The sequence below is a fragment of the Haliaeetus albicilla genome, chromosome 1 (assembly GCF_947461875.1).
Source record: "Haliaeetus albicilla chromosome 1, bHalAlb1.1, whole genome shotgun sequence".
Classification (NCBI taxonomy): Eukaryota; Metazoa; Chordata; class Aves; order Accipitriformes; family Accipitridae; genus Haliaeetus; species Haliaeetus albicilla.
The window spans coordinates 40,055,399-40,083,320 of NC_091483.1; the positions used below are offsets into that span (position 1 = coordinate 40,055,399).

Below are 27,922 nucleotides of genomic sequence, written 5' to 3' on the forward strand. Positions count from 1 at the left end.
TGCTGCAAGCCCTCCAGGAACACATTGTATCTGAAGCAGTACTGCCTTCCCGATTTTTTTCCAAGGGTGTCTGAACTAGGGCTGTCTCAGTGTGGTGCTAGAGAACACTCCATCTTCTAAACAGTGTTGAAAGGCAGGAAATGCAGCTCTGACCATGCTGCCAGCAGTATAATAGAAAACATAGTTGGAAACTTAGTACCATGACAAACAAACTGGTAAATAGATTGCTATTGTTCTAAAAGAGATAGCAATCTATACAGCAGATGGCAAGAAGATTGGGTGGAAGCAGATGTAATTTTAACAGTGATATACCTAAAAAATCCCATGTTTGTTTATGGCACACTAAGGGAAAAATGCACATTCAGAACTCAAAGAAGCTATATGGGCTTTTGTTTGGGAAAAGGAGTGAAATCTGCCATGTCAGCAGCATAGCATGATAGGTCTTGCTGTGGTGCCTCTGGCAATGCACTCAAAGACTATTGTGGTTTAGAGCTAGGTTACAATGTTGTATGCATGAGTATAATAATACAATTTAAAATCTTTCTCTTTAATTCCAGGCAAAGTTGATTTTATGACTGCACAGAGTTTGTCTCCTACATTGGAAGAGAGATACATTCCCTGAAGGAGGAGATGATTATACATGTAAGCCATTACAGAGGGGGAAAAATGGCAGAAGAGAAGCTGATGTAAGCATTGTCCAAGAATGACCCTCTCTCTGGAGAGATGATCCTTCATGATCATAAATTGAATAAATATTCCTTCATGAATAAAGTATGAAAGAATAAAAGAATTGTAATTGCTTGTATTTTTAAAAAGTATTTCCAACTTCAAACATGTTAAGAGAATTAGAGCCACATATTACATAGAGAGTAAAACATGATTTTTTATTATGATAACAAAATACTGTCCACAGCTTGGTTAATGAGTAGAGCAATTTGACAGTACTCTTAAACGAAACAGTCAGCACATGCAAACTAAAGACAAGGTGAAAGATTTTATAAAACATGGTCATTATTCTAAGTTCACAATGAATCCATAGCTGAGGAAAAGAACATTCAGCCAAGAAAAAGTGTTCAGTTATAATAATGAAAAGATAGCCCTGAAACTTTTTAAAGCAGTTATCACAGACCTGTGGTCTGGGGACAGCTACAATCTGTGGTAGTATTACACTGAGTGGCTAATTCTATTTTATACTGATAACCAGAAAATGGTAGCTTTCTGCTGACCATATTCTCAAGCCTACAGACTTCCAAAGTACAGCATTTCCATGCTTCAGATGATCAGAACGGTGTTGAACCTGTAACTGTTATTGATAAACCCACACTGAAAAGTCATCCATGACTGAATCACTTACTGAGTCCCATTTCCCTTATTTAACAGCTACTTTGTAGCTTTTATTTCCACAACTGCTATTGCATTTCTTTGCTATTTTCCCCTACAACGCTGATTTTAAAAAGTGATATCTAAGGGGCTGAGAGGAAAGGAAAGAAAAGCAGATGTGTTAGAAAATGAAAGGGTAGCTTATAACACATAGACAAGACAAGAAGAATCGGAAAAAAATATAACTGAGTTTCAAAGAAGAATCTATAACTGAAAGGAATCCAGAGAAAGGGCCAGGGAATGCTTACGAATGGGAAGAAAAAAAAAAGATCAGCTGAAATGAAGCAGATGGACCATTCTCATGGTATGGATAATAATAGGATTTGTTATCATGTTAAGTGTCGCAGCCAAAAATTTAATTTCATTACAATTAAACTTTATTTAATTTTTCAGATTAGATTTAATAAACTTCAATGAGTTTTCTTTTTATAGTACCCTTGAATGCACATGTAATATCAAAAACCTAAAATGAATAATTTTGGTGTAATTAAAAATAAAGCCATGTTACTCAAAATATCTTTCTCCCCCCCCTCCCCCCCCAGTCTTCAGCTATCTGTAGGACACAAATTATCAACAATCACTGCCTAATATAGATTTTTGTCCTTCACATGCAGTGAAATTCCTCATCTTCCCAACAAAATGATCTCTTTAGCAAGAATTGCAATTTGTAGCTACAACTCTATATTTCCTGATACATCACTGATTTATTGAATACCAAAGAACAAGAAGACCCTATAGTAAGAACAGAGTTTATGCTCAGATTCACCTTAAATCTTTTATTCTACTGCAGGCATAACATATTGGCATAAGCATTAAAATAGACTACTGCAGAGTTTAGCTAGCTTTTGTAAAGGCATAAAAGATTCTTTAACATAAGTACTCTCCCCAGGTAATAGGCTTTTCAGACCTTTCGGGAGAAAACAGTTATATGTTGTTTCATAAGGCAAAGCAAATAAATGTTCAATGTTTTCAACAACTCAGAGAAATGTTAAGCTTGTGTTAGAAAAAGAAAACTTCTAATTAACTTTCTAATTTAATTTACTTTCCATTTAGACTTTGAGTTTTGGACTGTGGTTTTAGTACATGAAATTTAAAGGTATTAAGGAAGGATATGTACCATGTCTTGAAGTAGTAAATGACAATTTATCCTTTTCCTTTTAATACTACATTTTTCAAATAATCCTTCTTTAATGTGTAGTGTTGATCAGAAGAAAACTTTTTAAATAGTTTGAGTATTTCTGCTGTCTAACCAGCTATACTTATAGTATGACTTAAAATCTCCATACTGTTGAGGCATTTGGTTTTGTGTCCTTCACCCAAATCATTCACTAGATGACAGTCTTGTACCATAGGAAGTTCTCTTGGTATGCAAGACATCAGACTGGCTCCTTAAAATGAGAATACAAATTTTAATGAAAATAATTAAAGGCAGGGCTTTTTTTTTTTCATTAAGTGCTGCGTAGAGAACAGTTGATACTTATAAGCTAATATTAAACTAAATCTAAAAAAAGATTCAATGCAGCAACTACTGCTAGAAAGCTGTCTTAAGCATAATGTAATGGTCCAGCAACTGTACATTCTTCTGAAGCTGAGCTGTCATGCTCAAGACAAGATAAATGAACAAGAGTTTTACTTCATTTTTTTTCCCATTAAATTATTGCAAATATTGCTCATTGTGGATTCAAAGTACAGTAATAGATTCTGCAGGAAGGAGTTACTATTTTTGTATATGACCTGAAGTAAAAAGCAAAGAACAAACTACAAAATGCAAGTACCTGCTTTCAACCATGAACATTTCTCTTACCTAATTAATTTTGGAGACTGAAGTAATGAATCCTGTTACTTTTTTTCTCGGGGCTTACCTGAGAAGTTAGGATTCAAAGGATTTCTCCAGTAACTTATGAGAACTTCTTCTGTACTAATGGAAATAATCACTAAATGCCTTTATCAATTCCAAATTTATTTCTTTTCCAGTCCCCCTCCAGGCTGGTAGACTTGACGGCACCATGTGAAGACTGCAGAACAGATTCAGCATACTTTATTTCCTCACATGAAGAAGGTCTATGAAAACAGGAACACCCAGTGCTCTTTGTGCAATATTTGAGGCAGAATATATGATATTATAGTGGCCCTCTAAATTTGTAGCATGTGCATAATCTGCAAAAACATTTCACATGAGTTATCTACTGTTCTAGACCTGGTCTAGCACAGGCAGTGAAAGTGGTCTAACATAGAATCCAGAGCACCGTGAAGATTAAGTTACTGCATCTCAGCAAGGGACATCAGCAAGTATATAACTATAGGAAGACTATCACTTCTGTATACTGCTCTTAACATTGGAGTTTAAGATAGTGTATTTTAGTCTTTTAAATAAATCTGTTAAAAAATTTCTTTTCTGCTGAGGAGATCATGGTAAACGAAGTTTAGACCTTTGTTTTCTTTGTACAATGCTTGGATTTGTACAAATTACATGAGCATTATTTTTTGGTAAGTACTATAATTCTTTCTTCGTAAGAAGTATGTGCAATGCAATCTTGTTCTGAGAGTGGGTGAAGTATTTCAGAAAAGTAATTTACATTTATGCTTCTATGAAGATTTAAGTTTTTGTTTGCACTAGAAAAGTTTTGCAAACCAGTTTGCTAAAACGTTTGTACAAGCGGAATAGTTCTTTTAGAGATATAGTATATACCCAGTTTTCAAACAGAAAAATATATACTTGGGGTAGAAATATTTTAGCTGATGAAGTTGCATCAAAGGTATGGCTTCTGTTATCATAGTTTTGTAAGTTAAAATAAACATTGATTTCTTGGTTTTATTTACCTAGCTAAAGTCATGAATAACACAGTATGGTTTTTCATATATTTAGACTGAGCAAAAAAATAGTTTCTCATTGCTTGTGTAGCACAGTAGCTCCTGAGCATGTATTTTATGGATTGTGGTTGTGCTTTTTTTAAGAACTATATAGACATCACACGCAGTTGTAAAAGTGTGAGTCTATTGTCTAAATTCAAAGGCATGATGCAGATCAAACAGTAGGATAACACTGGCAGGCAAGAAAAGAAGAGGGAGAGAACTGGAGGTACATGTACCCACGTGCTGTCATTCACTGCCTCAGAGGAGGCACATAGCTGTTTGGGTGCATGGGGAGTGGCAGCTGCTGGAAGGAACCTGACAAGCATGGATGCCTGAAGAGATGCCCATCAGTGCTGAAATATCACTTCATGGCTGTGAGAGTTAATAAGGAGCGCGCAGCCCTTTGCCATTAAGAACACAGAATTCAGGTGCTGAGCGTGCTGGAAAATAGTCTACATCCCTCTGTTCTAGGCTGTGTTGGAGTATTTTAGTGAAGCAGCGTAAGAAAGCTATTAGGACTGTACCTACATTTGCAGTTTTCTGCTACAGTTCAAATGAAATTCTTATGCTCTAAGCTAACCATTTTTAATGATAAATTTTATATATGTGTATTGCATTATTTAAATATATAAATTCCGTAAAGTAAAACCAAAAAAATAGACATGACAAATTACAAAGTTTGTAGCAAATTACTTTACACCAGACAATAACACTGAATGCTATGAACTTTGTTATGTCCAGTGAGGTTTTGAGAGTTTATATCTAAATTCCCAGTAGGTCTTCCTCAGAGACAGTGAATCACAGCTTTTTTAAATAATTTTCAATCAATTTTAGACCAAAGCCAAATTTAAAAATTCTGGTTTCCTGTGGATTGTAAATAATGTTGTTTTTTAAAATTAGTTTTGATGTCATCTGTGTACTACTAAATGTGACCCAGAAAGATGAGAAGCACAGCTTTCACATTACATTTTGAAGTTAATTTCTATCAAATCTGTGTAGATATACAAGTTCAAGAGGCCTGTTTTTGAACTTCAGGACAAGATCTGCAAAAGGACTTGATGATTTAATTTTATCTTTGTCCAGGATGAAAGCTCTTCAAAACCTTGCTTATAATTTGTCATCTTCTGACAAATACCAAACTGTCAGGCCTAATATGACACCTAACTTCAATAGTCTCAACAGAAGTGGGAGCTGCTAATATTCCGCAAGTACTATTATGCTCAGAGCATGCCCAGATCACTAAGACTAACAAGACACAGAACACAGAAAGATACTTATCAAAGTGATTTTATGAATTGAAATAAAGGATTACATCTTGAATTTAAGATGGTGTTGACAAAAACATCCAAACATATTCACTTAAACACTTAAAATCTCTAAGTTTTCTATAGCATTCTTCATTTGCTTTTCACTATATCAGTCATACTTCTCTCTCAATTAAAGTTGTTTCCCAAGAAATATCCTAAAGATAAAATATTCCATCTTGAGCTTTTTATGTTATCTAAGTAAAGGCAACCTAAAAGAATCAAAATGTGGCTTAGTGAGATCATAAAGCAATGTGTAAGTTACTCCCTAAAATAACTACAAAATAATGGTATAACATTAGCTCTTTTAGTGCACACTGAATCGTGATCCTCTCTTCAGCTCTCTGAAGCTGTAAGGAATAAACGTTTATAATGATCACATTTTGATTAGATTTGTTTAAGGTCCAGGTATCTTTATTTATAGGTTTAGTGTAGGCCTATATTACCTGTACCTGTGAATAATATATTTCTTTCTATGAATTTATTCTTTGTAGTTTCTTTTCTGACCTTTATTGCCAAAGTTTTTTCATGGTAGGAGAAGCAGCTTGTAACCTAATATAATATGCTTGAAGATGTCCAAATGAACAAATATACTACCTAAATAAGAAATATTGCTTACATTAAATTAATATGGAAAGCCATAGTCTTTTTTTACTTGGTTAGCCAAATGAAAATGCTATGCAACTTGACTAAAGTTACTGATCTACTCTACATTCACTCTTATAAGAGAAAAAGAAAATCTTGGATGTATTTCTTACCTAGAACAGTAGAACACATTAAAAAAAATCAAACAAGCAGATTTTATGTTTCCTCCAACCAGTACATTATTAAAAAGAAGACCAGAATATTATTGTCTCCCATTAACTATTAGCCCACTGAAGCAGGCTGAAAGTCTTAATAATTACAAGCAGACCAGTTTTTATGCATTTATTTTTAATCCTGTTTGTGAAATCAGCAAGTTGTTTTTCCTTCTGAGAGACAAAACAAGTCTTACTCCAGCCTTAGTCTCCTCATGAAAAAGTCATGTTAATCTGAACTTATTAACAGAGTATAAGATTGGTGGTATTAGTTCAGACCAAGGACCATTTAGTCCAGCATCCTCCTTCCAGCAGGGCTGTGAAAGGATGCCAAGTTGCAAGAAGTTTATCTGAAGCATTTCCTAAGTAATCTACTATCATATAACTGGTTTCGGCTCAAAATATATCCTGAGCTTGATGCTGTTTATTTGTTTAGGAATCCTCTCAGTGGTTCTCCCTTGCCCAGTCTCACCTTGAACTGTGAAAAGGATAAAGCATATTTCTAACAAAATGTATGTCTACAAATATTCTCATTTGCAAAACCTGCAATTAAAACTTTGATATATGAAGTGATTTTAAGAATCCTACCACAAAGTTCAAGATTAATTAAGTGTTCTATGTGCAGTCATGCATGCAAAACTCCTGTTTATAGTGTGTGAGGACAACATAATTTCCAGCAGAACCAAAGGTAAATATACATTTAAATTACAAAAGGAAAAAGGCACAGGATGTATTTGAAACATGAGCCTAGATTCATAACATGCAGGTCTCTCTCAAGTATTATAGAAGCAGTCCAAATTTACAGAAAAGAAAACAATTTAGAATAAAGTTTTTTAATGCTCTGATCCTTCACACTGATGAAAAGTGGGCCCATGCTTAAATATGGAAGCATGGTATTCCATAGAATGGTCAAATGTGTTTACTTTGGTGACAAGGAATGGCATTTAGGTAAATCTGACAACCACTTTCTAATATTAGTTGATCCAGGATGAGTTACACATGACTTACTTGGAAGAAGTCTTAAATCAAAAATTGGATCCAATACTTCAAAATATCTCTGCTTTTCAAAACACAGATTAATATTGAAAATGAAATAAATTCATATTATTTGCAATTTCCAGTCAACAATGCTCCAGTTCAGATGTTTAATACAGTTCAAAGTGATATTCCCTACATTTTTCAGGGTTTTTTTTCCCTTCCAAGCATGCCATCCACACTGCTTACTACCTGCACTTCTGCAGATCCGTTGTCAACCCCATTGTTGAAACCCTTCAATCTATTTGCCACCTAACGAAAGCTGGTCCCCTTAGCCTTCATTCCTGGTGGACATACTGACAGTAAAAAGCAGATAAACCTGTGGTCATCTTCAGCAGAAAGGTATTGGGTATCTTGCGTGGGAAAAGTGAAAACATTAAACACAGTAAAAGGAGAGACACAGATGGCAGGAGAAATGACTGAAAGCATGATTAGTTCCTCCTGCTCCGTTAGGTCAATTAGGTCACATGAATATGTGCCAAATAATGGGCTTTCTTCTTGACCCTGTACAGCTTTCAGTCAACCACCTTTCTCCAAGCTAGTTAATTATATATGTCAAGGATGTATGATTTTAAAGACAGCTCTCAGGTTGACAGTGCAAGCAGATGTCTCAAACAATGATTCAGAAACCAGCAAAAATGTTGCTGATAACTAGGCACTAGAAACAGCCCACTCTAAATCTGCTATTATAATGAAAGTCTATAGCACCAAACTGTGAGAAAGAAAAGCTGATAGACATCTGTATTTGTTCAGAATAGAAGGACAAAAAGAGCAATAGTTTAAGCTATTAAAAAAAAAATAACAGGCAGAGAAGATGTGCTAACACAGGTATCTAACCTTTAGACTCCATTGCCAGCAGCAAGTGTCAACTGTTTGAGACAAAATCTCTACTGACAGTTCTCACATCGAGTTTTAGTTTTCTGTGTTAAACTACTCTGCTCTATAAAGTGCTGATTGCTTCAGAAACATAGCAATGCTAACTAAGACTTAGTAATTCCCTAATTACACTGCTCCCACATTGGTGCACACTTACACAGCAGGAGAGAGAGCAGCTAAACACACCTGAATAATCATAAACATTTTCATGATGAAAACATACATCAGTAATTTATTATATCTACAAACATGAAATGTCATCTCTTGTAATGACAGTTGTAGTCAATGTTTTGAAGTTTAGATGCTACATGATGATAAATACTATAAAATACTTACCAATAAATTGCTGATTGGATTACGTCTTCCTGGGAATTCAAACACAACTTTATATATAAATTGGTGTTTATTCCTTAGTTATATCATGTCTTGTTTCTTTTGGGGCTGTTTTCCTGGAGTAATTTGCTTCTCCTATTACTAAACTTTGCTTGATCCTTTTCCGCATGAAAGATTTGGTGTGTTATGACGCTTTGTTTCTTTGAAATCAAGTATCAGCTGAGAATAAATTAGATAGTTTTATTGTAACAATTACTCTGCTGGTCCAGAAAAATACCAGTTATTAGAAATTCATGGATACTCAAATAATTCAAAAGTACCCTTTGGTCTCCTCTTAAGGATTAATGTTGCTAAATCTAGGTTTATTAACATTATCTTTGCCAGTCTTATTCTTCACTGGAGGATCGAGAACCAAGGTAGTGTGGTTTCATCAGAAACTGTGCACTGAAAGATGCTGAGAGGTGGTTTGGAATGAATATTTCTTATTACATGGTAGAGGCCATGAGGTTTTCTGTTCAGTCATGCCTTCGGGATTGAGGGAAAAAGGTATGAATTTAAAATTACTTCATTTTAAGATGACCTCACCACTAATACTAAATTTCTGATGTGGCAAACACAAAGGATGAGACAGTCTTAGTTTTAGAAAGCTGATTTAGAATACTGGGCTGTAATGGACAGAGTGGGAAGAAACAACATGTAGAAGCATGACAGTCATTTGATTTTATTCTTTCATATTGCTTAGTTCAACAGGGACCTAATATGCATAGAGATCTGGCAACCCTTGTTTTTAAAATTGAAGGCAAGATTCATATTTACACAGATATTTCAGAAGGTAGGACGCTACATGGCATCATGGTTCAGAATTCCTCTGATCCAAAGAGTCAGACTTTACCAAAACATTATGAGGCAAAACATTATCCTTACCAAACTTCCTTGAGGTAAATCTTGTCTGATTTACTGACAATATGTTTTTTTTTAAAACTAATGTCTTAGTGTTTAAATATCAAATCAAATCTTCTTCAATTTACTGACAACATGGTTTAAGTACCAATATCTGCAGCAGGCTACAAGGGATGTATTAGTTGAAATGTTATGTTGTAGTCACAAGTGTCTCAATTTTAGGTAAATAATTTAGAATTTACAGGGTTCCTCAGAGTCTGCACAGAGTTTTTGTTATTCTTCACTTTACGAATTACATGATTAATTACTATTTCATCAGCTGAGAATCACCAACAGGGAAATAATCCAGGCATCAGATGTTATATTTTTATTTAGTTAAGTGTCTTAATGTTACAACATTATGTTTCAGCCTAGCAGATTCTTTTCCTGTTTTTCCTGTTGTACCAAGGGAGGTATACAGCACAATTTGTGAATATTTCTAGACTTAGCACTTTAAACAAGTTAGGAACAGGAGAAGGAGAACAAAAATGTTTTATTAACATATCAAGACCTGCTACATCTTCTAAAGAGAGTTAAACAGGTGAGAGTGGAAAAAAAACAAGCCTAAGAAAACTAAAAACGTTCACATAAGTGACTCTGTGAGAGACTCTTCAGGCTCCTAAGTCTCAAAAAAAATAGAAGTAAAAATATTGCTTCTAAATGAAAAATGTCCCAGGGAAAAAAACCAAGCTTATTATTAAATGAGGGTTTACAATTTTTATGCCAACCAAGGTTCTGTATGTTAAAAAAAGTAGAATAATAATGATATGGAATTGAGTCCATAATGCTCAAATTCTACAAGAGCGTTGCATAGGTAACTGTATGCACTCAGAACCACATTTCATTTTTATCTCTGAATAGTCAGCTAAGGGATATGAGAAGGGACAAAGCATGTATAGCACTTTTCTGGAGTGGGTTATGGACCCCTAATTCTGCCAACCTTGAAGTCAGCTACAGTTTCTGAGTTGTATTGAAAAATTCACCTTGTGAATTCTTAGGCAGCTGTGAAATAATAAAAAGTTGACAAAGCTGCCAGTTGCATCAGGTGCATGTTCTGCTCTTTTCCCCTCGCTTTCTCTCCAATATATGTAACTTTCTCCCACTACCTTGACCTAACTCAGGAGGAGAGAAGTAGCAGGGCATTATGGAGCAAGATACAGTTTACTAACCTTACAGAAAGGAGATCACAGCATTAGGCAGCTGCAGTCCTCTCCTTTTGCATTCCCCTTCACAGCTTCCCAGAGAAGTTTTGAAGAATCTAGACCTGTGTGTATAAAGTGCTGCAGTCTGGACTGTATCACAATCTGCATCCAACTGCCATATTTGAATTGTTGTTGTTTAAAACAAAACAAAACACCACAACAAAACAAGAACAACAAAATAAGAAGAATCAAAGCATTTTCTACCAGAAATTCTAAGCACAGTAATGAGTGAAACACATGAATGGTGATCAGACGTGGTTTTCTTTCCTATTTTTTTATAAAAATTAATGAAAAAGAAAAAAGTGAACTTTGTACTGTGAGACGCTGCAAATATCAAGCATCAGCACTCTGGAGAGGCAGGACTAATTAAGCTCTAATTAAGCTACTATACAAATTTTTCTGGAAGGGAAAGTTGTAGAGGAACAGTGCCTACTGAATTACATTTTTACTGTCTCCAATGTTATGGCTCTTCCCAAGTAAAAGTTCTATGATGAACTTTTTCTTTCTAAAAACACTAGGAACCAAATGGTTTGGAAAAACAATGAGGTAGCTACAGAGCTTTTCCTTTGATGTGTTGTTCTCGAAAGGTCACTTGGGACATTCCCATTTTTATCTGAGATGCCAGCAGGTGTCTGATCCCACTGAAATAACTCACCTAAGACTAAGTTAGCATAAAATGACTGCCCAGAAGCACTTCTCTGCCAGCTCTTGAGATGATGTTGTGAAACAACAGGTGTCCATGGCACAGGTTGTTAAATTTATTTAAATTAGTCACAGGGTTGTTTTCACACTGAATTGAAGGTGAAACATTTTAAAATCACATGCATGCACAATCTTATGAAATGTTAAGCTTTCAGCAATTAATCGCTGGTGTCAAAAACCTCCCAGTAATTTTTGCAGTCTAAGCATGTTACCAGTTATAAACTTGAAAGAAAAATCACAAAACTTTTAGTCAAGTCGCATTAGTAGCTAGGAAATACTAACAATTCATGTCACCTGCTAGCACTACTTCTTAGTTTATGTCTTGATGGCCTTAATTTTGAAAACTCAAATGAGACAGATGGAGCCTGCAGCATGCCTTGAAAGCTGAGAGGAACAGGTCACATTCGATACAGACAGGGAAGGTGCACCAGGCAGGCAGCATCCGATGCTGAACATCCCAACAGAAAATGGTCTTTTCTGTGCAAAGAAAATGAGTCAAATCCCCTACTCCGGCCACATCTCTCAGCAGACAATACTAGAGAAATTGTCTCATTGGATTAAAAATGTGTGACTAACATAAATGTCCAACATACATTTACCAATAATTTAATGAAAGACAGCGATATTCCTTCTATCCATGACTAAAACTATTCAGAAGTTTTTCTGCGTACTTTGATGAATTTATGTGTAAGAAAAATTTTTATATGCAAAGTAGAATTAAACAATTGAACAATAGAATGAAGCAAAACATAAAATGACAGACCTAGTATTCTTGAGCATCTGGATATATTACTTACAACATACTAGCTTACAATCAACAAATTCTCAGTTTACTCATCCATCATCACAGTATCAGTACATCCACTACAGTAAAGTAAATGCTTTAGTTTTCAGCTTAACAGAATATTTAACTGTTATTTGTAGAAAGCTATAGAAATGGGAAAAAACCCAAACCATAACAAAACTTTTTGTAGAACTGATTTTTCCAAGGATATTTGAAAAATAGTCCTCAAGTGTCTATATAGAGAAATTAATAAAAACTCAAAATCACCATTTAATCAGTTTTCCAAAGGGTCACTGTTCTTTGCTTCTGTTTTGCAAGAGAAGAAATTCTGTAGGATTGTCCTTTGCCTTTTTCCTCTTGCAATCTTTTACTTATCTGTAAAAAAAAAAAAACCAAAAAAAAACCTATGGAAAGAGTATTTGCTAGCAAACCCAGGAGTATATCTTGAATAACATTATTATCTTTCATTTCAAAAAGATTATTTAATGATATGTAATCCATCCCAATATCACCAACTGATCAATATCAATAATTTCTCTTCACCCATGAAAAATAGTAGCTCTTTCTGCTATCTCCATTCTCAGATGATGAAAGTAATGAAAGCCATCTGAAGTCCTGTTTCACTGAAATACAGATATTCTAGCAAGTGAATTAGATTATCACCTCCAAAAGGAAAATCTTTTCTGAAAGCACGTTTCAATACAGTAATGTTTATCCGGGAAATCACAAAATCACATCAATAGGTTCTGTTAATATTTTCAGCTTTTCAGAAAAAAAAAAAGAGACATTTCAGGCTTGAGAATTTTGATTGACACAAGTCTTTCGATTAAGGAATACTATTTTTATACAGAGAAACCCGTAGTTAATTAGAAAATAAAGAATATGATACTTGTTTGGTTGGGCTATGTAAACTCAGACCCAGCACTGTTTTAGTACCTGATATTTTGATAAGCCACTTGCAAGGTAAAATTGTAATTATGTAACCATGGTAATGTTGATGAGGGATTTATGAAAATACAAAAGGTTGGTCTTTAAAGCCAATAAGAATTGGGCTCCTGATGTACTAATTATTGTGGTTAGGAAACATTTGAAAAATTTATATGTAAAATAAGGTAGAAGGTTTATTTAAGGGAATAAATGTTTAGAGGGGTTTTTTTGCCAGGAAATGGTTCACCAGACCTTCCCTTTTAGGAACATGGACCTGTGGGATTTAAGTGCATGAAAACACAACTATTTAAATCACTAGTGGTTAGTTTGCCTGATTTAAATCTGAAACTAATCTGGCCCATTGCATGTTTTGTAGCCTACTTGAGGGGGAAAAAAAAAGGAATAAATATGAGAAGGAAAAAAAGGGAACTCAATTTTCCCTGAAGCCTCTTACAGGTGGATGGACCTCACTACCATAGTCATGAAGAATGAGATCTGGACCTGAACCTGAAGAAAATGCACTCAGCCAATATTGCATTATTTTGGAATGCCAGAAAAAGCAAGCAAACACACAAAAAAAACCCCAAAACCAACCAAACCCAAAACACGAAACAAACCCAAACACCAAACTGTGGTTGAGTACAGCATTAAGAGGAAGAACCTCTTTGTATGTTTCTTGCTTATTTCTCTACGTACAGAAGCTGCTATCAAATATCACTACTTAGCTGTTCCTACTGAAAAGATTCCAGATGTAGTTAAAGTCAAGAGAAGTTTACACACTTAAGATGTAACCCATTAGTGTTAGTCATTTACTCATACACTTGCTGACTGAAAATATCAGTGAGAGTTTATTGGAGTTTGGATTTTATTTCCACACTGCAAAAAAAGGTTCATTATAACTAGAACATCAAACATCCAGATTTGCTATATGAAGCTGTTTTAGTAGTTTTTAGTACTTGTAATCCAGGATATATTTCATCTATAATAATATAAGATGGAGTGAGAAAAATAAATAATTAAAACAATAAACCAGAAATATTTTAAAGAACTTGCATCAAAGCAGCTCAATTTCTAGGACTGAATACAATTGTGAAAATGTTAACTATTGCATTGTACAAAGAACAACTAAATATGATAGGGACTAAAAAATGGTCTACAGTTAACATTTTATATCACCTTCTTGTTATTGGGTTGGGATTGTTATTGAACCCGCCCACAGTTCCAGAACTTCATGGATTTACCAAATTTATACAATTGGGACTGAATTTGTGTTTGAGTCTTGAAAGACAAAGTGACTTTAGCCATTGCTCTGAAATCAAGTGAAGCTATGGTGACCTCATCGCAGTCTACATCTTCCTCAATGGGGGCAGCGGAGGGGGAGGTGCTGATCTCCTCTCTCTGGTGACCAGCAATAGGACACGTGGGAAAGGTATGAAGCTGCGTCAGAGGAAGTCTAGATTGGACATTAGGAAAAGATTCTTCTTTGGGAGGGTGGTCAGTCACTGGAACAGGTTCCCAGGGAAGTGGCCATGGCACCAAGCCAGCCAGAATTCAGGGAACATCTGATGATTGTCTTAGTCATATGGTTTAGTTTTAGGTAGTCCTACAAGGAGCAGGGAGTTGGACTCGATGGGTCCCTTCCGATTCAAGATATTTTATGATTCTGTAATTTCAGTATGTTAATATTTCTGCTTGTATTTAATTTTGCCTAGATTTTCATTGGTATCAAACATGAAGAAGCTGAGTAAAAATATGTTCTTCTATTCTTTAAGGTAGGTAAAGTGTTTGTGAATTTTTGGACCTTTTCATATTGGCTATGATCTGAACATTAAACAAAGAGGAAATCAAACATGTCAGAACTGACTAGAGATAGAAAAGCTTCATACTGAATTACTACAGTCTTACATTTTCTTCTAGAGAGCAGTCATAACTCTTTAGAGTTGTTACTAATACCATAAGAACTACTGATTAATGGGAGACATCTTGGCAACAAAAAGTGAGCATTTTAGACTCTGTTTTGATAGTACTTTTTAAGTTTATCTGTCTTAAATATACAAAGATAGTATGTTTAAGTTTATTGGATAAGCAGATGTAAAGATGTCTTGGAAAAGTCATATAAAATACAGAACACAACCTCACTTTTCAGAAGTGCCTGAGGCTATGCTTTCTGAAGGATCTTGATGGCAAAAAGCTCTTCTGTAGCAGGAAAATTCCATCAGGTCACAGTGGTTTTGCCAATATATATTCAGCTAATCTCAAGTGACCAATAAATAATTATCACAAGCTGAACATAAACAACAAGATCATAGATCCAGAAATCATGTCTGAATATCTTTTCCACTTCAGAGAATATGAGTGATCAAGACTTTTTGGTCCCTATTCCTGTCACCGCTTACCTGAGTCAAAAGAAAACAACAGAAAGGCCTGTCTTGTAAATGAGAAGACCACTGTTAATCAATGAAAAAGCCTGCAGATGACAAAAGGAATAATTCAACCAAATACATGATCAGAGTTTGCTTGTGTCACATGTGCGTACAACAGCCATATATCTGCTGTTTTGAAGTAGGCCATTACAGCTTAGACCTGACTGGATATAACACAGATGAGGTGTAAATAATTATAAACTAGGCTTAGGACTTTGTAAATCAAAACACTTATTAGGTGGCCATCTCATCTCTTCCATGTGATGGTTCAGAGCAGCCAACCTGAATGCGACCATGCATTTGCCAACCATTTTTTAAACAAATATACTAAAATCTCTTTAGGTACCTCCATATTCTATCCACATCTCGCTCGATCATTGTATGCACTTTCTAGTTGATTTTCTAATGCAGTTAAGTATGTATTAAGTATTAAACCTTGTGTTTTGTAAAAATACCATTGCAACATTATAAATTTCAGAAACTGCAACACCATTCAAAATGAAAGATTATTATGTAACTAAATAAACTAAATATAATGGCTCATTTTGTTCATTTCTCCATGGATTTGGAAGCCATCCTTTCCATAGTCTCCACATTCTGCTATTCTTGCACTGTTTGTGTTTTATGCACTGTCTACTCTGATATCACACATATATATTGCCCTTAGTGAAACTCCTTGGTTGCAACTGGGGACAAAATTTGGCATAATATACTATTACATGAAAAATGTGTAGGTAGAGAAGAAATAATAAGCATTTAAAATGTTCTAGCTTGTCTTTAATCCCTGATTTTCTTCATATTCCAGGTTATTTCACTTATTCTACCAATTACAGTTATATGAATGCTATTTCCATTAATTTAATGCATGAGTTGCTTTTTTGTAAAGGGCTTGTGTTGTGTTATGGATATTCAAGGTAAATGAATGATTCCTCGATTTACTTACATTTTAAACATGTTATTGCATTGCCTACATCTATGAGAAGTGCTCATAAATTTAAAAAAGGATCAAATGTAAATTAATAAATTATAAAGTCTGTGTACTTTATTTATTTTAGATAGCACGAATAAACAATGATTTTCCCTACCATACAAGCAGTTAATGGTTTTAACAATGAAAATGTTAGTATGTAAAACCTCATCTTTGCTATGTAATTCTGTTGACAAACCATAAAGTTGAATGAGATTTGGGACTGAGCAGCTTTGGGAAGATCCCAAAGGATGCCTTATTCTCGTTTCACCTTTTTCATTAACTATACATCATGGACAACCTACCCCACGGTGATATGTACAACACAAAGAGCACAGTAAAAGGTGGCACTCTAAGCAATCTGCTGAATTATTCTTTATTTGATGCATGATATGTATAATCTATTCACTGTTTTGGGTATACTCCATATAAGGCAGCTGGAAGATAGAATGTTGACTGACTTTGGACTAAAGTATGTCGTGACAGTAGAGGGAGTACTGTCTTGTAAAATTAGATATAAAATTAATAGAAAAATTGTTTTTATTAAAAAAAAATATGTTTGGCTATGGCCAAGCGTCTGGCATGGGTTTCAATGTTGAAAAGACTACAAAGAAGGAAATACATCTGTTAAATCCCATTTTTTCATTCACAGGGAATAAAAACGTGGAACTATACTGTGAAATGCTCTAAACAATTACCTGAGGAGTGCTCCAAGGCCTTTTATCCTTTTTCCCCTTAAGTGCGAAAAGGTTCTTTCTGCTTTGTGAATCTGATTTCAGAGATGTACAATGTGCATGAATTAACATAAAAACAAGTGGTTCGATGTTCATGGATGTCCTAGAGTCTAGTCTTTAAATCTAGTGCAGAATATATCCTTTAATATCAGATTTAACATCAACTGAACCCTTATAATTCATTTCAGGAACATTACTGAGCAATCTCTCAGATGAAACCTGGCATCCTAACAAGGTCTCATCTTGAAAATATATATGGTGGATGGTTCTGAATAATTCTTCTTTGGAAAGTCTCTGATCACAGGGTTTCTAAGTATTATCAGGTCTGACCTATCAGCTGGATTTCAAAGTAACCATTTCTGTTTGTTTCCTCAATTGTGTTAACTTTAACCTGGATTGTTTCCCTAACTCCTTTCAACACACAGCTGCACAAAAGATTGTGCCAACAAAAGAAAAGTAATGGCACAGAAGTGGGACTAAGCCAGTAAGTGCCTCTTCTAGCTGCAGTACAAAGTTAGGCTGCCTTAGAGGCTTCCTAGAAGCCTGGCCAAACTAATGCTCACCCTTCTGAAGTAAGAGCAGGCTAAAACCCTCTGTTTTCTTGGACAGTAGTTCCATTATATCCAGTAATAAGACAGAACTGAAGCAGCACCAGGACAGTAAATGCCTTTCACAGCTTGTTGCCTGCTCTACAAGATTGCTAGTCTACACAGCAAGCTAGAGAGAGGATAGACAAATGGAGCACAGCGGCACACCAGCAGGCACCGCCACCGCTGGGGGAAATGGCAAGGGTCTTCCAAGAACACACTGCTAAGTATGCAACTTCATTGGAAGTGCTAAGACAAATTTGAAGTAAACTGTTTGAAATGTAAGTAAGGTTCAGGTTTTTAAACAGGGTCTGTTGTAGTGTGAAAGTAAGGGCAGCTGTATGGATATCAGAATGCGAAAGGAAAAATAGCTTGCTGTGTTTTATTACAGTTATTATGAAGATGTATTTGGTATGCCTACAGCTTTCAAGAATATTCTTTAATTGGGAGAATGAGTGAGATGTTAATGAAGTCAGATCATAGGCATTTAAGCAAATGTTGTTTTGATTTAGATAAGAATAGCTCTCCAAAGTTATTAGTAATTTCTAATAAACAAGATCTTTGATTAATTAAAAAAAACCAAAACACAAGAGTGAATGCAGCATAACTAGTATCAAGCCATAGGTCATAGTTTAATAGTGTTAGCAAAAGACCCATACCGTTGACTATGAAAAATACAGCAAAAACTATACAAAATAGGAAAAGCTAAACATACTACCAGAATGATATTACTTATACGTCCTGTTGTGGAAGTATTGACTAAAATGAAATCTTGTAGGTGTTACTTGAAAGCTACTGTATAAAGCCCAGAAAATTTCACCAACTTTATGGTATATATTATAATGCAAATTCAATGCACAACATGGTCTAGGATATTCCTGATATGTGAAAACATTGTAGAATCCTAAGGGATTCAGTCTCCACTATCATTTGGCTGTTAAACAAGAACAATTATAATTGCTACTCTGAGATATGTCAAAGAGAGTCAGTAATTTTACAGTCTTATTTTAGTATTAGGCTATCTTTTAAAAAATGAATGTTCAGACTGGCATTTCTGTTGAAACAGAAAGTTTACATTAAAAACACCCCAGAGTATCAGTATAGCAAAATGGAAACACCAGTGACGCAGTATTATCACTGAACTGTGATGACACAATGTAGGAAGAATGCTCTCTTTTTTTGTGCCATGCAGGCTTACCATTTAGCAGGTGGAGAATGAGCTACTTTGTCCAAAAAAGCCAGCCAAATGGTGATTTGCATGATTACACAGAATTTGTCTCATTAAAGCTTCAGTGCCCAGATTATCAAGTCTCTTTTACCTCCTTTGCATTTTTGGTGGAGAATACACATGTGACTTGCATCATTAAAAGTCTAAAGAATCCAGTTTTGAAGAGCTGGTGGAGACTAATTTCTTTGAGACAAGCACAGTGTAAAAATATACTTTATCCAATAACCTGTTTTTTTAAAAGTTCAGAAGGCAGAGGTAGAGATTGACAACAGGACTTCCAAAAGATTTCAGACTGATGGAGGGAAGAAGTCTCTCAGTAAAAGCCAGTCCCAAACTTGTTCTGTCTAGCGTTAGAGATCAAATGTGAGGCACAAAGACATATTCACTTTAAAAAAAAAAATTGGTTACAAGAGCTTTGGGACAATATAAATATGCTTTCAGCTAACAATCACCCCAAGAAAACAATGAAAGTAGCATCTGTTTTCCTTGTTGTGGCATAAAAAGAAACAGATGCATCCATATTTCTCATTTCCAGTCATTTTCTACTTGTATCTGTAGACTGTAGATTTTGTATCAACACCTTCCAGAGCTATAACTTCCATCAGAAGACACAATGTCACTGGTGCTCTCACTGCTAAATTGCCTTCCATGGTCATCTTGACTTGGAGATGGAGTTATCTCCACTACAGGGAATTCCTGACTGTCCTTTAAGTGAGAAGGCCATTTGTACTGTGTGAAATGGATGTTTATTGTTGCAACTGGTAATTCAAAAGTAGACCTTCCTAAAATAAAGTGGAGTCCTCTGTGGATTCATTCATACTCTAACTTACCCATGTTAGACATTCCCTCTAAAACACTGAAATTACAGCCAACTGACTTTTTCCACTTTGATTCAGAGAGTGAGGGAATCAGTTATCTTCTTAAAAATTATGTTTACTGTAAACAGATCCATTCAGTCCTCAGACAACCTATTCATGAAAAAAGTTTGCTTCGTATTCAAAGATACCATCAGTCAAAGTCCTAAAAAAGAACAAGTTAACTCTATGTACAAAGTAATGAATAATGGTCAGTATTAATACCAGCACTTTTATTGACACATTTTCCAAACATTTGTGATATAAATATTACTTCACACAAAAGATATCATGCATTACATATTACTTCAGCAGTACTGACTGAAACAAACTACTATATTAAAGCACTAGAGATGACAGAGATGCTTGCAGTTCCTCCTAATCTGTTATTAGCGAAAAAAATGCAATAAGGAGGAATGATCCTCTTGACTTTGGCATTCCAATTAAAACCTACTATTTCCCTCCAGGGCTTTTGGAAAAAACTCTATGTAGTTTGCTGGCAGAGATCACCGCAGATTAATAAGCCTCACACTATGGAGTTCAAAACTATCAAGACAGCAAAATTAAGCACTTAAATTCTCTTTTACACATTTTTTTTCCTGGACTGCCATCTGTATAAACCAGCATTGTCCTATAAGCTGCACAATACAGCCAAGTGGAACTAATGTTCCATTTTATCCTCCATGAATCTATATTTTCAATAAATCTTGACAACACAAATACAGATTTAAGCTTAGGAAAGAATACAAATCAAAAGATTAATCATTTTTGTACTATTAAAAATAGTAATTTTTGTTAAACATTTTTGTTTAATTGTTTAAAACAAAAGAATTACATGCACCTTCAAAATCAAAGGTGCCATTGTGTTCCCATTGAAAATAAAGTTGTTCGGCGATTTCTCTGTGAATAACTCTTTTCTGGTAAATGGAGGGCTCCATTTCATATGGGTTGTGTTAACAGGAATAGCCATGAATACTGAATATAAGTATGCTAGAAAAATGCCATTTCTAGTTTTAAAATCCAGTTTCACAGAATTTTAACATAAATTTCTGTCTCTTGAAGTCAGCCCATGGATATTTTAAGTTCAGAAAGCACATGAGGTTCTGAGCCTTTTTGCTCAAGCCTCAGAAGGATGACTGATACTGAATTCAATGGGATTAGGATTCAAGAAAAAGGACTACTTACATGGCACCCCAAATATAAGAACTACTAAGTATTAAGTTCCTTATTGTAAAGCAAAAGAGCTATTAAGAATTGGCACTGATTCAGCGGGAAGAGACCACTCTGTAAAATATATACTTATAAATACATATGAGAAATGCAACATGCCTCTGATATACTTTGGAAAGATCCTTCAAAAGAACCTCTTTGCATTACTTTTATAGACAGCTATTTTGTTTCTTACCACTCGAGTCTTGAATTTCAGGTTCATTCTTAAAAAAAAATGAAAAAAAATAAAATAAAAGAGAATAGTAATTGGTACAGTCAACATTTTTTGAATGAAACATTATTTCACTAGCAACTGGAATTTTGTCAGGAGGGAGGGGGAATAGAATAGAACAGAACAGGACAGAACAGAACAGAATAGAATATTTTGGTTGGAAGGGACCTACAATGATCATCTAGTCCAACTGCCTGACCAATTCAGGGTTGACCAAAAGTTAAAGCATGTTGTTATGGGCATTGTCTACATGCCTCTTAAACACTGACAGGCTTGGGGCATCGACCACCTCTCGAGGAACCCTGTTCCAGTGCTTGACCACCGTCTTGGTAAAGAAATGGTTCTTAATGTCCAGTCTAAACCTCCCCTGGTGCAGCTTTGAACCATTCTCATGCATTCTGTCACCAGGGAGAAGAGATCAGCACCTCCCTCCCTCTCCACATCCCCTCCTCAGGAAGCTGTAGAGAGCAATGAGGTTGCCTCTCAGCCTCCTTTGCTTGAGAGATTAGTTTTATATGATACCAAAGATCAATCAAACTTCCCTTGAGGTCTGAACATGCCCTCACACATTGGTAGCTGCCAGGAAAGGAGCCCACTTCAGCTGATGGACATGTAGCTAATGACTGCACATTTAGCATCACATTCATTGTTTTTTTTCTCACAGTAAGAAATACTATGGGCAGTAGTTTCAAGCTGATACCTTAGCTGTTTGTTTGGTTCAGTTCATCTTCTGATCTAACATCTCAATTCCATCAAGGCTCAAAGAAAGTCTCATATGAACATAATTTTAAAGTATTTCCCTTTCAGCACAGAGTCCTGTACTTACTCCTTTGAAGTAAATTCTTAATCTAAATAGCTATTTAATAATTCATATCCCATATGTTTTAACCAGTCATTGGAAAAGTAACTCTTACTATTTTGATTTTGGGTAAAAAACTGATTCAACTTTACCAGATAATGACTTTCAGTAATGAATAACACTTCCATAACCATATACCTTATTTTACTTATAACACCAACTGGTTTTATTATTATTGAGTAGAAAATGTGTCGCAGCTACCAGAAAAATCTTATTTCAAAGTTGCAACAACACATCTCAGAGGTAATGTACTTATGTAAGGAACTAAGAAGTTTCTTATCTTTGAATGGGAAAAACAAATCTAAAAGTAACTGAAGTAAAATACTTGTCAAATATGGTGTTATTCCTAAAGTTCTTAATACAAGAAAATGAGAATATCATTAAAATTTATTACTTTCCACAGGGAAATCACTCTTAACTTCTGAAAAAAACTTAAATGTGAAAACTCATTCTTTCACAAAGCTTCTAAATATGAGGATCTTTCAAAAAAGTAATTATTTTGCATATACTAAAACCCAATTTTCTCTATACTAACTGATATATTAGATTCAGTTATATTGATTTTTTTACTTCTAAAAATGTATATTTTTCTTTTTGACCTATTCTCTTTAGATTTGCTATGTATGTTATTTACAACTTATAACAAATAGATCTAGAAAAATAATAGAAAAAAAATAAAACAGTAAGACCTATATACACTTTCCAAGATACAGAAGAATAAACATAGCACAAATTTGTAAAGCAAATCAGTTTAAAATATGTGTCTAGAACATGTGTAAACTGCTGTTTTCTCCATTCAACCCAGCAAATTTACCTACGTGTTTTTCCAAACACTCTGAATAGTACAGTTAATAAAATACCTAATCAAAGCTACATGCCTGTACTATAATATTTTCTGGACATAATAGTATGAAAGTAACTCTAAGCATTTTACAGCTGATTATGGACACTGACAAAATGTAACAATAGATCTTAAGCAGTAGAACCGTATCACCATTATCAACACTGAGTATTACTCCACTAGTGAAGAATTTTCAACCATATTCATGTGTTTCTTATCTAAAATTGAAATATGTATTTATCATAATCCACATTTGTTATATGATTTTTTTACTCTGAAGGACATATTTCTAGGAGAACACACAATTTAAAGTTCTTCAAACATTTAAGATACTTACTTCTGCATATGTATTGAAGTTTTGTCCACTATCTTTTTCCCAGCTACTTTCTGAAGGCTTTTTATACCATATGGGTCTGAACTTTTTTGTACTTCTTGCATCAGTACCTTCTCTGACATCACAAGAAAAACCTTCAACAGAAAAGCCAGCCACAGGAGAAATGTAATAGAGAACTGAGTCCTTTCCATCTCCATTCAGATAGATATCATTCTGCTAAGTGTTTTTATAATGAAGATCTTGAAGTCTGGATTTAAATAAAGAGAAGAAAGAGGGGGCACATCTCTCATTATAGCAAGCTAATAATATCATAATGTTTTAAAGACCTCCTACATTTCCACAGAAGGAAGTGTTGAAAATTGCATTTCCCCTTCTCACCTTTTGTTCTGAAGATACACTGACTTTATGTCTACCTGTTCTCTAAATCCTTGATGATTGTATCATCTTTTCCTTATCTCCAATGGGACTAACCTTCTTCCCATCTTTCAGTTCTCCCTGTGTACTGCCTTTCCCCTCCCTTCTTCTTAACATAACCTCATAGTCGAAGCAGCATGGCTTGTTCAGTTATAAAATACATATCATAGAAATACAGGTATATAAAGGAGTCATCTGGTACTGCAGGACATACTCTCTTAGAAAAAAGGATTATGAAACCTTATTCTGGCTGCACCAGGTGTGAAGCATGTTTCTTTGAACTTTTCTCTTTACTAGCAACAGAAATTGTTGTGAAAGTCAGGGAAAAAAAAACCAACCAAAACCCAACAGACACACACACCCAAAACACACACAAAAAAACCCCACAGACAGATGTTCTGCTGTATACATTTCTCCCCTGGGGAGAAGATACAAGAACAAAGAATCTAAGATGTGTTTTAGTTACTTTGATGAGTGAACAGCATAGAAGGTGCTCAGATAATGAAGTGACAAATTTTAACACAGCAAATTTAAAGTAGAAGAGGCTAAAAGGTCTCTTCATCTCCTCATTGCTACCTGGGAAGAAGCTTCCCACAGTCCTTTTTATTTTACCTACACAAACATTTTTTTTAATAATGTTCATTATTTTGTGAATTATTTTATGATTAACAATTATTTTATGAATAACAGGTGGGAAAGTTTCAAGGAAGAAATTTTGCTGAACGCAATACGAGTCTTGAAAAGATGTGTAATAGCTACTTATGAATAAATCTGAAGCACAGAATAGAATCATAGAATGGCCTGAGTTGGAAGGACTCATGAAGATCATCTAGTCCAGCTCTGGAATCCACACAGGGCAAGTTAAACCATGTATCTAAGAGCATAGTCTAAACACTTCTTGAACACTGACTTGGTGCCGTGACCACTTCCCTGGCGAGCTTATTCCAATGCTTGACCACTCTCTCAATGAAGAACTTTTTCCTAATAGCCAATCTGAACTTCCCCTGACACTTTTAAGCCTCACATTCTATCACCAGACAGAAGAGAGATCAGCAGCACTCTCTCACCTCCCCATCATGTTGAACTTCTAGACAGCAATGTCTACATACTGTGACCTATTTCTGTTTTTTTCACAATTTGACTTACTTTTACTCCAAACTGTGGAAGGTCAGACTCATTCTAACTTGCAGAGCACTACACTGATTTCTAATGTTGCATTTTAGAGAAATACACATTGGCCAGTTACTGGTTGAAACAGACATCCTGAAAGAATGAGAAACTGAGAGGAGAAGGGTCACATTCGCCTCCATTAATCAACTATTGAATAAATATACAGTTGTTAATAATGTTCTTAAAAACCTTCTAAATATCTCAGGATTTTATCTGTTTTGCAAAAGCTTACTAATAGTTAACTTGGCTGTAGGCATTAACAAGGTTTTTTTTGTGTTTATAAACTATGATGCTCTATGTTTTCATGTGACAGCCAAGAATAATAATTCATTACTTGGGCTCCAAGATTATTCCAAGCACATCAACACAAGTTTAAATCAAGAACTACATGTCTTACATTTGCCAGCATTAATACTGGGACTCTTACTTCTTTCCTGAATTTAGAATGCAAAGTACTAATTAAAAAAGAAAGCTTCAAGAATTCAAACAGTGTAGTTTCCTAAGTGAAAGACAGAGATCTCTGAGAATATCAAAGAGCAGATGAGAAGTAAATGAAAAAAATTAAAACTATAAAATATGCATTCCATTTTACTAAATTTTCAGTGTAATAGTTCTGGATTTAGCTTAAGAAATTTTGCATATGCCTTAACTAGGAAAGTTCTTGTTCAGCCACATTGGAGACTTTTTAATGCGGTATGATTGTTCATTACTTGAAACAAAAAGATATATCACTTCAATCACCAACATCTTTAAAGCAAGAGTTCAGTAGAAATCATGAAATGATCCCAGGCCACTGCAATAACGAATCATTCAAAACCTGTTAAGAAGTGAAACATTTTCAAGAATTACAAATAAAAGATAAGTGGATCAAAATTTGGGGGGATGCTATTTTTTTGATAAAAAATCTGATTTATGACACAATCTGTGAATGTGTGTCAACCTTCATAATGAGAACAGGAGCCTTATCCCAAGTCCTTGCCCCAGGAGCAGAGCATTATTGTTACATCCTGAAATTTCTCCTCTCCAAGTCCGATTTAAAAAAAAAATATAAGTTTGAAAAAAATATGAAGTGAGGCACAAGAAGTTTTTCATCACATTAGACACTACACTAATTAAAATAGTAAGACCATTTTAGTTTCATAATCTCTAAGAACAATCACTTGCTTTTCACAAAAGAAAAAAAAAAGAAAAAAAAAAGTACCAAGTTTTATTTTCACTCAGGTTAAGCTGGTGTCCCCACCAAAAGCATGGCCCACTCCTCTTACCAAATACCCTAAATTCCTCTCTTCTGACACTTGCAGTCCCTTGGAATCAGATTTGGAAGCATATATTATAAATACTTTTAAGACTAGGTTACTTCACATTTGCATGAGCACTATAAGGAAATTAATTTTAACAGAAATTCAATTTTAACCAAGTCAGTACTGCATTGTATTCTGGAATGAATATTGGTGTTTTGTACAAAAAAATGTATTTCTATTACTCCTGTATTTAACTTAAGACATAACAAGAATATTTGATAAGCAACAGAGAGAACAAGATTTGAAGACGGCACAATAGACCATGTAAGATTCCTCACTGTCACATACCGATTTCTCAGGATGATGACTCAGGTTCACCAATTCCCAGGTCAGGATTAAGGTGAAATGACACCAGGGATCCTTTAACTCACAAAACTCAACTTTTATTTGTTCACAACAAGAATTGGCATGAAACTACATCAGTAAACTGTGTAACACATGCTAGCCATATGTCACCAAACATATACTACAAGCCTTGCTTATTTGGGGATCAGTTCAGGGGCAAAAATAAGGAGAGCCCTCCTTTTGAGTCACGAGGTTCAGATCAGACCCCCTTGCTTTGTAGAATCCCTCTCACAGAGGAGCCCAGGGGTGGCTGGATCTGCTCTTAGTCCCAGACTTGGTCAACAGTGTATGTCCAAAGGGATGAGGTGTCGGGATTACGGGGGGGGGGAAAGAGAGAGAGAGAGAGAGAAAGAGAGAAGAGAAATATTTCGCCAGTCCTGGGTCCAGCATTGGTCCAGCCAGCCCAAGGGTCCAGTTCTGGTGGGCACGTGCATGGGGCTTCAGTTTGTGTCCTTTTATCATCTCCTTGCCCCTCCTTTGGGTGGGCACTCGAAATCATTCAGCTAATTAGGTGTCATGTGCGGTTAGCGCTTCCAGAACCTTCGGGAAATGGGTGGGTGGGCTTGGGGGTCGTCTGGGGAGTAACTTCTCCCTCCCTGCAGGCACAATAGTTCTTTGACCTCTGGCCACAGGGGGTGAGCTGCCCCACTCAGCCTGTCAGAACAGGGATCGCAGGCCCTCCCCGCCCTCTTGCTGCGGTTCGTTGCTGTGCAGGTTCGTTGCTGTGCAGAGTGCGCCATTATGCAGAACTTGCCCCACCGCCATGTTTGAGACAGTAACTCCTTCCTCCTCTCACACTCACACATATACATTCACATTATTGGTTTCTTCCATATACCATAGTCCTTGCACAGCCTATATGTATCTTTCTAAATTATCAAGTGAATTGCTTCCAACTTTTCATAAAAAGAGTCAAAACACCTTTTATCTTCTCCCTTTTATCACCTGTGGAGAATATAAAATGAGTAAGTATTTTCTTAATTAAGAAAAGTACTTCCTAAAAAAATCTTTATAATTGCAGATGGAAAGACAACTGTTGGGTAAGGACATGTTCCAGAAACTGTTAAAACGCTTACTTTTGTAATCCTTTTGGCAGATGGATAAGATGATTCAAAAGTTTTGAACAAATTATGACTTCCTTGAAGCATAAATTGCTTACAATTTAACAAATTAATTACTACATAAGCTGTATACAAGAATTTTCCTTCCTTTGTTTTGTATTTATTTGTTGATGGGTCCCTGAAGTTAGCGGTTTTCTCATTAGCCTCAAATGATAATACATTATCAAAGCT

General features: G+C 35.2%; 1 long non-coding RNA gene across 1 annotated transcript; it reads right to left on the reverse strand.

Annotated features, from left to right (window-relative positions):
• Positions 1 to 11,455: 11,455 nt before the first annotated feature.
• Positions 11,456 to 20,602, reverse strand: LOC138685465 (uncharacterized). The gene is made up of 2 exons (XR_011324736.1): positions 19,949 to 20,602; positions 11,456 to 12,580 (listed from the first exon to the last, which is right to left on the reverse strand). It is a non-coding gene; the product is annotated as an uncharacterized lncRNA (long non-coding RNA).
• Positions 20,603 to 27,922: the final 7,320 nt, after the last annotated feature.